The sequence below is a fragment of the Castanea sativa genome, chromosome 8, assembly GCF_040712315.1.
Source record: "Castanea sativa cultivar Marrone di Chiusa Pesio chromosome 8, ASM4071231v1".
Classification (NCBI taxonomy): Eukaryota; Viridiplantae; Streptophyta; class Magnoliopsida; order Fagales; family Fagaceae; genus Castanea; species Castanea sativa.
Window position 1 is genome coordinate 28,348,430 of NC_134020.1, and position 9,998 is coordinate 28,358,427.

General features: G+C 35.7%; 1 pseudogene; it reads left to right on the plus strand.

Moving 5' to 3' along the window:
- The first annotated feature begins 5,166 nt into the window (after positions 1-5,166).
- Positions 5,167-8,405, plus strand: LOC142608382 (L-type lectin-domain containing receptor kinase IV.1-like; annotated as a pseudogene).
- The last annotated feature ends 1,593 nt before the right edge of the window (positions 8,406-9,998 follow it).

Consider the following 9,998-nt stretch of genomic DNA (forward strand, 5'->3'; position numbering starts at 1 on the left):
TCATGTCATCACGTACAGCTCGATCCGTTACCTACATTTTACTCCTCTTCAGGATACATATTAGGGTTTGAGCTGAAATCAAAGATTTGAGAGGTAACTCATCGAAGTTAAGGTTCTCTGATGTGTGCGTAGAGAGAGGGACTGAGAATTTAGGGTTCTCTTGGCCGTGAAAAGAGAAGGCAAAGAGGGAAGCTAGGGTTTTGTAGTAGGGTTAATGCAACTGCGGATGTTTTATTTGGGTTATGGGCTTGGGTAACTCATTGCCCAATTGACCCGTTTTGCTTGTGGAGTAAATTGATACGTGGACTTTGGTCTTTTTTTTATTTGTGTCTATTTCGTCCATAGCCATAAGGTTAGTGTACAAGACCCACTTCATGTGGGAAATTGTTACATGGCCTTTGGTCTTTTAAATACTTAATAATCCTTTTGCAAAATGATATAGGAAAAAGATTTTCTTCAAACTACTTCAAATTGCTTTTTGACATTTGTCTTTTTTAACTTTTATTTTTATTTTTATTTTTATAGATAAAAGACAGACATGTCCATTCAACTTGACCCAAATAAACACAACGCCACCTAAGGTTTGATTTTTTTTTATTTATGAATAAAAATCAACTAATCCAACATAACCATAAGTGGAGTAGGGTTTAATTTTGTCAAATTGGAATGACGCATATCACCATTTAAAAATAGTTTGAACAAGGGCGCGACACATTCTTCAGGGGGTTCAAATGCCTTTATTTTATGTATATTACCAGCTTACTTTACCCCTAAAAATAATTTGGTCATATATGGTCCATTTAGTCCTTTTCGGTCCACTTGATCCACTTTGGTGCTATTCGGTCCATTCGATCTTATTCAGTCCACTTTGGTCCTATTTGTTTAAATTCAGTTCATTTGGTCCAATTCAGCTCTCTTTGGTCCCATTCGCTCTATTCAGTTCACTTTGCTCCTATTCAAACCACATTGGTCTTATCCGGTTTACTTTGGTCCTATTCAGTCCTATTTAGTCCATATTTGTCTTATTTGGTCAAATTCGAACAATTCTGTTCACTTTGGTTCTATTCGGTTCAATTTGGTCTTATTATTTTTAATATATATATTACCAGCTTAATTTACCCCTAAAAATAATTTGGTCATATACGGTCCATTAAGTCTCTTTCGGTCCACTTAGTCCACTTTTGTGCTCTTTGGTCCATTAACTCTTATTCAGTCCACTTTGGTCCTATTTGCTTAAATTCGGTTCATTTGGTTCAATTCGGCTCTCTTTGGTCCCATTCGCTCCATTCAGTTCACTTTGCTCTTATTCAAACCACATTGGTCCTATTCAGTCCATTCGGTCCTATTCAGTCCACATTTGTCTTATTCGGTCAAATTTGAACAATTCTATTTACTTTGGTTCTATTCGGTCCAAATTGGTCTTATTAGGTCCATTTAGTCTACATTGGTCTTATTTAGTCCAATTTGGTCCATTCTACCTACTTTAGTCCTATTCGGTCATTTTCGGTCCGCTTTAGTTCTATTCCGTCCATTATGCAAACTTTAGTCTACTTCAGTCTGCTTTGGTCAGCCCATATTGGTTTTATTCGGCCCACATTGGTCTTATTTGGGCCAATTTTGTCCATTTTGACCATTTCGGTCTTGTCCGGTCCAATTTGGTTATATTTGGTCCTTTTTAGTCCATTTTTGGCCTATTCGGTCCACGTTGGTTTTATTCAATTCATTTTGTCCTCTTTGGTCCTATTTGGTCGACTTCGGTTCCGTTCGGTCCATTTTATCAACTTTGTTCCTATCCGGTTCATATTTGTCCTATTCTACCCATTCTGTCAAGTTTGGTCTACTTTGGTCCCAATAGGTCTATTCAGTCTACTTTGGTCCTATTTGGTCTATTTGGTCTTATTTGGTCTACTTTAGGTCCTATGTGGTGCACTACGGTCCATTCGGTTCAACTTAGTCCATTTGGTCCAATTCAGCCCATTTGTGTCCACTTCAGTCCATTCAGTTTATTTCGATCCATTTTGGTCTATTTTTGTGTATTTACATAATGTGAAACAACAGAATTGAGATCACCTATTCTAAATCAGTAAATCTATTAAAAAAATTTATGGATCTCAAACTCATAATAACTAAAATTTTAAGTATAACATTTATTGTTGCTACACTCTTGATGAGCCACCTTAACGTAACATTTCAGTCCACTTTAGTTCGACTAAATTTAAGTGAAAGTCTTTCGAAACATGAAGACTATGAATGTACAAATGCACTTTAGGATAGTTACTCATTTTTTTAACGTCATTATATTTAAATGAATTACATGAGATTGATTATATATTCAGGTAAAGTATATAAATATATATACAAATGGGTTCAAGTTATACTTGATGTAACTTAATCAGAGTTGACATTTTTTCTACCGTTCGTTCCTATTAGATCTAATGGTTAGCAATCACTTTTTACCTGTCATAAAAAAGTCAAAACTTTTGTCTATTCTCAAAACTCATTCTCCTCTGTCTGTCACTGTAGCCTTGTTCACTTTCAAAAATACACCATTGAATATCTGTTTTAAAGAAATTAAAAAAAGAAGAAGAAGAACGAAATTAGCAGTCTTGTTTAAGAAGCGTTTAACCATATAGACAAAAAATACATCAAGCTAATACAACTTAAAGACATAACCATCGCGATTAAATCAGCAGTCAACCAGACTAGGAAATAGTAATCATGTTTGCCACGATTGATAACACTAGTTAAATAATTTTACTAATTTCCCTAATCATTGAAGTTTCTTTGTAGACTCTGTGCTAACCATGGGATGCATTTGATATATGGCAAGAAATGACTTTGTCAAAGGTATATCTCTGATTAGTTATTAGAACAGGGTCCTGACCCTGCTACAGATACCAAGTACTATGGTTTTTATTTATGGTATAATATTTCATCCTCATGTGTCTTTCTCTATTGCAGTTGGCGAGGAAGAAAATCATGGAAGAATACTCCAAGCCAATTAAATATGAGGAACCCAACTTTTGAAACGGAAACAAATTTCTGAACCACGTACAAGCTTTATGTATCAATAAGTAGTTCGCAGAGATAATTTCCTCTGTTTGAACAAGCTTTATATGGTTATCAATGAATTTTTTTGCAGCTCTGTAAGTTAAAAAATGTACAAATTAATGCAAAAAAATGTGGAACTCTCCCTGCCTGTGAATTTTTAATGCTAATAAAGTTTTACATAGTCAAATATGAGTCATGGACATGATTTAATGTATTGACAATACTAAATCAGTTAACTGCAATAGCAGATCTATTACAATATTGTGTAAGTGCTAAAGTTATCAATATATAGTCGAGCTAGGTTGCTTTAGCTTGTAATTCTAGTGATGGAATGCTTGCCTCAGAGTGGTGAGCTGATGGTAGTTGTATTAGGCTGGCAGGTATATGAAACAAGAATTCCTAGATTTGAATGTAATCATGCAGTGGAAGAAAAAGAGCTGTTCTTGGAGATAGGCCTGCTTTGTTCATATAACACTGCCAATAGCTAGCTTAGCATGAGGCCAGTAATGCATTATTTGGACCTCAAAGCCATCTTTCTGGGAATACTACTCATGGTGCCATGATCCTTCTGCAGAGTTTGCTATGTTTGCCTTCAGCGTATGAGAAGGTTGCTTCTGATTACCTAGTACGTATTGATATCTTAAGGAGTGTTTTGGAAACAGCAACATTCCATGATTCTAGATGATAGTTTGATACTTGGGACAGTTTTGTTAGTAGTTTCAGGAGTGTCAGGAGGTATCCTAAAGATTATGTTGTATACAGGTTCTACTACTTGTTAATAGCTTCTATAATTATTAATTAATATGAGTTTACGGTCTATTAAAGCATACGCAGGATAGCATTAATGTACATCTTACATTACCTACCAATGCTGAAGAGAACCTTCTTCTAGGCAAAATAATAGTAAGGCAACACACTTGCTAAATAATGTTTAAAATAAGAAATTATATTAAGATTAGGCTAAGTTTCCTTTATAACCAGAGTTACAGGATATTAGCCAGTGAAAACAAAGTGGCAATATTACTACTTCCTACAGATCAAGAAGCATCTTCAACCTGACATGGCCTAATGCCTAAAAGGCTAGAGTAAGCTTGGGATCAATTCTAGAATTTTCATCATTGCTTCCAGCAGTTTGATCAATGCTTTGAGCTGATGGGAGCTTGAGGACAGGAAAATTCACTAGTAGGCCAGCCACACCTGCACCCGTCAGCCTTACCTGCACCCGTCAAATAATTAAAGGCTGAAATAGTGGCTCTCATTTACATGAGAGAGAGAGTTGTAATAGTCTTCTAGAGCTTATTTCTGTGTCACTTTGAAATTTTCGTCAAGATAAAGCCACGTGGTTGAGTCTTTTTGCATCAAATCCATAACATCCAAAAGCTTCACTTTCTTTTACTAGTCACGTGGTTGATCCTTTTTGCATCAAATCCATAACATCCAAAACTTTGGCTTTCTTTTACTAGTCATGCGAAGGAACATTCAGTAAAAGGACAAGGCCACTGCCTGAAAAATCCAAATTAAAGATGACCGCATCTAACATGTTCCAGTCCATACAAGTTATTTCCACAAAAAAATTCACTTCAAAAGCATTTAATCTATTATCAAGTGCCACTGTCTAAATAAATTTCTTTTTGACAAGTATTAAGTTTTGATTCCTTTAAATGCTTTTAACAGATCAAATTGGTATAAGAAGTTGATCTGACACATTTGAAGAAAAAAAAAATTGGAAAGTAAAAAAGAAAAAGAAAAAAAATGAATCATATTTTGCTGTTGATTTTCTACACCCATTGTTAAGTTTTCCATGGCTATGGGAACTAAGATGCTGACATTTTGGCTTATACTTTTGAATCCAAACAAAAAAAAATCATTGAAATTTGCTCGGTCATAGCAGTCTAGATTAAAGCCCAGATGACTACTTTTTTCTTATTTAGTTCAATACAATTATGTGTTCTCCATCAAAGAGTTTTGTATAAGAAATACAGTGAGTCAAATATAATATTATACAACCCACTGTATTATATAAAACCAGCACCTAAACTTTTTGAAATCCTTCAAAATTGCCTCTAAAAATGTACCTTTTTCCACCAAACCAGCACCTTTTCCCATTTTTCTTAAATGGCTACAGTTCTTACATCATCTCCTTTTTTGATAATTCTCTACTTAATTAGGGGTGTTTGGTAGAGGAGTTTGAGTAATATTTTTTGGGTGTTTTTGATATATGTGTGAGTAAAAAAGTGTGTTAGAGTATTTAAAATGCTGAAAGCTATTCTTGAAATAGCTTGCCAAATAGGTCTTTAGTCTTCCACTAAAATTTGCTCAAGATGTTAACTTCATCTATAATGGCTTCCATCAAGCCAATCTACATCTAGATGGAATTGCAAAAATCCACCCCAATGGTCTATTGCAACTAACCAACACTTAAAACCAACAAGTTGGTTATGCTTTCCACCCACTCCCTTTAAAATTTAACACAACTTCTACTTCCAGTTTAACCCCATCTCTTTCATTTTCCACAAACTTTGTATTTGCAATAGTTCCTCAAATACCAAATTTGGGGGGTCATGGCCTTACCTTCACCATCTCTCCCTCTTGGGACTTCACCCATGCTGTAACAAGTCAGTTTCTGGGACTCTTCAATTCTAAAGATGATGGCCTTCCTGCAAACCACATATTAGCCATAGAGCTTGATACTCTTCTGAATCCTGAGTTACTAGATATAAATAAAAACCATGTGGGAATTGACGTGAACAGCGTGATATCAGTTGAATCAGCTCCTGCATCATACATTCCCAATAAAGAAGGGAAGAATATAAGCTTGGACCTCTTGAGTGGCAACCCAATGCACCTTTGGATAGACTATGATGAAGCAGAAAAGTTACTGAATGTAACACTAGCTCCAACCAGTAGCTCAAGACCAGACCAACCTTTCCTGTCAACACCAATTGATCTGTCTAGAGTTCTCTTGGACTCTATGTATATTGGTTTCATTGCAGCCACCGGAAGAACTACAAGTGTGTAGACGACTAATTTTCTTAGTTCGAAATAAATCAAACAAGTAAAATAGTTTCACAAATGCGAATTTGTATTGATAAATGTGTGGTACAATTCTCTGTAATTATAAAAGAGTGATCCTCTGATTCGATCTCCTTGAAAGATTTATTGATTGGAATTGTAGTAATGTGATTTTGATTTGAACATAAGATATTCTTCAATTTGGCTGAGGAATGGATCGAAGATCTTTGAAATGGAATTACAATGAATCTCTGGCTATGAGCTTGTTAGAAATTCTTTGTTCTTCGTGTTCTTTGTGTGTTCTTCGTGTTCTTCGTGTTTGAAGGTTTTGTGGTGGAAGTTCTTCGGTGCTTTAGAGGCTTGATTCCGTAGAGCTTCGTTGATTTATGGTTTGTTGAGGTTTCTAGAGGCTTTTGAGCTTGATTCTAGTGAACTTTGAGATCTGGACGAGCAGTTTGGATGATTTTGCTTCGAATGTTGTCTGTATTCGAGGTTGAAGTTCTTGAAATTCTTGAAGGCTTTGGGGTTTGATTCCGGCAGAGCTTCTGGATTTCTGAACTCAAGATATCTTCTTCCTTCTCTGTCTCTGTGTCCGTCTGTGTGTCTTAGGAAGGCTTCTATTTATAGGAGTTTTAGGGGTAGGTGAGCGACACGTGGAGGAGTCTGATTGGTGACACTTGTCACAGCTTGATTGGTCCGCTTATGTCATCGCTTACACGTGCGAGGCTGCTTGTGTCATCGCTTACACGTGCAGGGCTGCTTGTGTCATCGCTTACACGTGCTGATGCAGTTTCATGCCTTTATTTCAATGACACTTGGCAAATTTCTATTGGAATCCGAATAGTGATGGAAAAACCTAGCAGCAATACGTGGCGCCTTGTAATTGGTTGTATTTTGTGGACTTGGTAGTATGATGTGTCAGCTTGTGATAGGTCGGGAATTTTCCCTCTCTACGAAGTGACCACTATATTCTTGGATGGAGCTTTAATAAAAGTGGACAAGCACAAAGCCTTGATGTTTCCAAGCTTACTTCACTTCCCCGATTGAGGAAAAGAAAAGAGAAAGTAGGACAAGTGATCATGATTTTGTTATTAGCAGTACTGCTAGTGATTGTGCTAATAACGATTCTTGGAGCTGCTTGCATTTCAAGGAGGAAGATATATGAAGAACTACGTGAAGAATGGGAAAGGGAGTATGGTCCTCACAGGTTTATCTATAAGAATCTCTACAAAGCAAGTAAGCAACCAAAGGTTTCTCAGACAAAGGACTTCTTGGATCTGGAGGTTTTGGAAAAGTTTACAGAGGAATACTTCCTTCTAATGTACAAATTGCAGTCAAGAGAGTCTCCCATGATTCCAAACAAGGGATGAAGGAATTTGTGGCCGAGATCATTAGCATGGGAAGATTAGGGCACAGAAACTTGGTGCAACTCCTGGGATATTGCAGGTGAAGGGGAGAACTCCTCTTGGTCTACGATTATATGCCCAATGGATGCCTTGACAAGTTCTTATATGACAATGAAAAACCAAACCTTAACTGGATTCAACGATTTCGAATCCTTAGAGGAGTAGCTTCTGGGCTTCTTTTATCTCCATGAAGAATGGGAATAGGTTGTTCTACACAGAGATGTAAAAGCAAGCAATGTTCTATTAGATGCTAAATTAAATGGAAGGCTTGGAGATTTTGGCCTTGCCTGATTATATGACCATGGTACAAATCCTCAAACCACCCATGTTGTTGGGACAGTGGGTTATTTGGCTCTAGAGCTCACTAGAACAGGAAGGGCAACCACTTGCACTGATGTGTTTGCTTTGGGGGCTTTCATGCTTGAGGTGGCTTGTGGAAGGAGGCCTATTGAGCGACGACCGTTGGCGCTAGAGCTCACTAGAACAGCAATGGCAACCACTTGCACTGATGTGTTTGCTTTGGGGGCTTTCATGCTTGAGGTGGCTTGTGGAAGGAGGCCTATAGAGCGACGACTACCTGAAGAGGTAATTTTGGTTGATTAGGTTTTTGGGTGCTGGAAAAAAGGAGCTATCCTTGATGCTAGACTGCTAGTGATCCTAGATTGGAAGGTAACTATGTGATGGAGGAAATGGAATTGGTTTGAAACTAGGCCTACTTTGCTCACACTCAATGCCAGCAGCTAGGCCTAGCATGAGGCAAGTGATGCAGTTTTTGGATGGTAATGCTGATCTGCCAAAATTACCTTACGACAATGTTTTAGTAACTTTACAAGTACTGAAACATCTGAGATCTTATTGTCAATTCCTTCATCATATGGCAAGGTTTCTGCGCCTTCCTCCTCTACCACTGATTCAATCCTCAAAAGTGGTCGTTGAATTAGCTGCATATCATGCTAAGGGGTAGACTAGATCATGGATCAATGCTTGGCACCAAATTAAACTGTGGCAGACAAAAAGCTTAGAGATTGTTTGGGGAATGGAGATGATTTACATACAAAGAAATTTCAAAGAACATGATTTATATACAGTTCTTTCACATAATATAGAAACTATTATTTGGTAGTAGTCTACTGATGCTTTAAGTAACACAACAATAAATTATTTGTGTTGTTGAAAATTTCGTAAATCAATATTTATGCAGAGCATTGCAAAAACTTGATTGGGTGGCAAATCAAATTTTAGAATACTGAAAACCTACAGACAGTAATTACTCTGTTTGAAAGTTATTATTTGCCTCCACAAAGTACCTGCTTGTATGGTTTAGAATGAATGGCAGCAGCGTAAAGGCATAGAAAGAAGTTGATGGAATAGACTCTGTTAATGAAATTAAACTACAATATGTGATTATGTAGACAGTATATAATTCAGTAAACCAGAAATCCGAATGTCTGTGTTAATCAAAATAGAATAGACAAAAATGGCTTAAAGGCTGAATGAATTTAGAAAACAAAAACAACAATTGATCAAAGCTACCATTTTAGCACTAGTCCTTGACTCTTGGTTTGGGAGTTTATAAAGGAATGGGATGAAATGAGGAATAAGTATAAGTAATAGCAAGGAATGAAATGAAATAGAATGAATTGAAGTGGAGTGGAACTAAACAGTCTTATTAGAAGTTAAAGAAAAGAAAAAGAAAAAGAAAAAGAAATGAATGAATGGAACTTAAAATAACCTTGTTTGGAAATTCCACGAGAATGAAATTATTGTAATTATTTTTTTTTTGATACAAGATAGAATTTTTACTCTAGCCTAATCTAAGTGTATATGAAATTATTGTTATTATTATATAAAAAAGTAAATGTACTTAAAAACAAATTGATTATGATGGCTTAAATGTATAACTCATTTATTGTAACATAATGATATTGAGTTACACGTTAAGGAGATGAAAAAAATAATGAGATATCTTTAAATAAAGAGAGGAAACTAATAAGAGGGGCAGTACAGAAAATTGGAAAATATAAATGGGTATTATAAATATTTTGGGCAAAATTTCATTATACTCCATCCCATTTCCTTTATTTCCTTCCAATTTTCAATTTGGGAATGAAAAATTAAGTTTTTAAGGGAGGAAGAATGAGTGTTCCAACCTAGCCATTCTACTATATTTGGGAGTTCATAAAGAAAATGAATAGAGTGGAATGTATAAAATATATATATATATATATATATATATATATATATTTATATAAATGAATAGATAGGAATTAACTATTTATCTCTCTTGTTTGGATGTTTGAAAGGAAAAGAATGAAATGAAATGTAATCTTATTTGATAGTTGAATGAAAAATAATCCTCTTGTAACAATATTGCTATTATGCATTTTCTTAAATAAAAATAGGGGTTTAGGCATTTAGCCAAAAAAAGAAAAGAAAAGGAGTGTTTATGGAGAATTTAGTAAAACACGTTTTATGTAGTTTGATTCCTCCTAATTTTGTAGGGATTAAAAAATGGGCTTATAAGGGGAA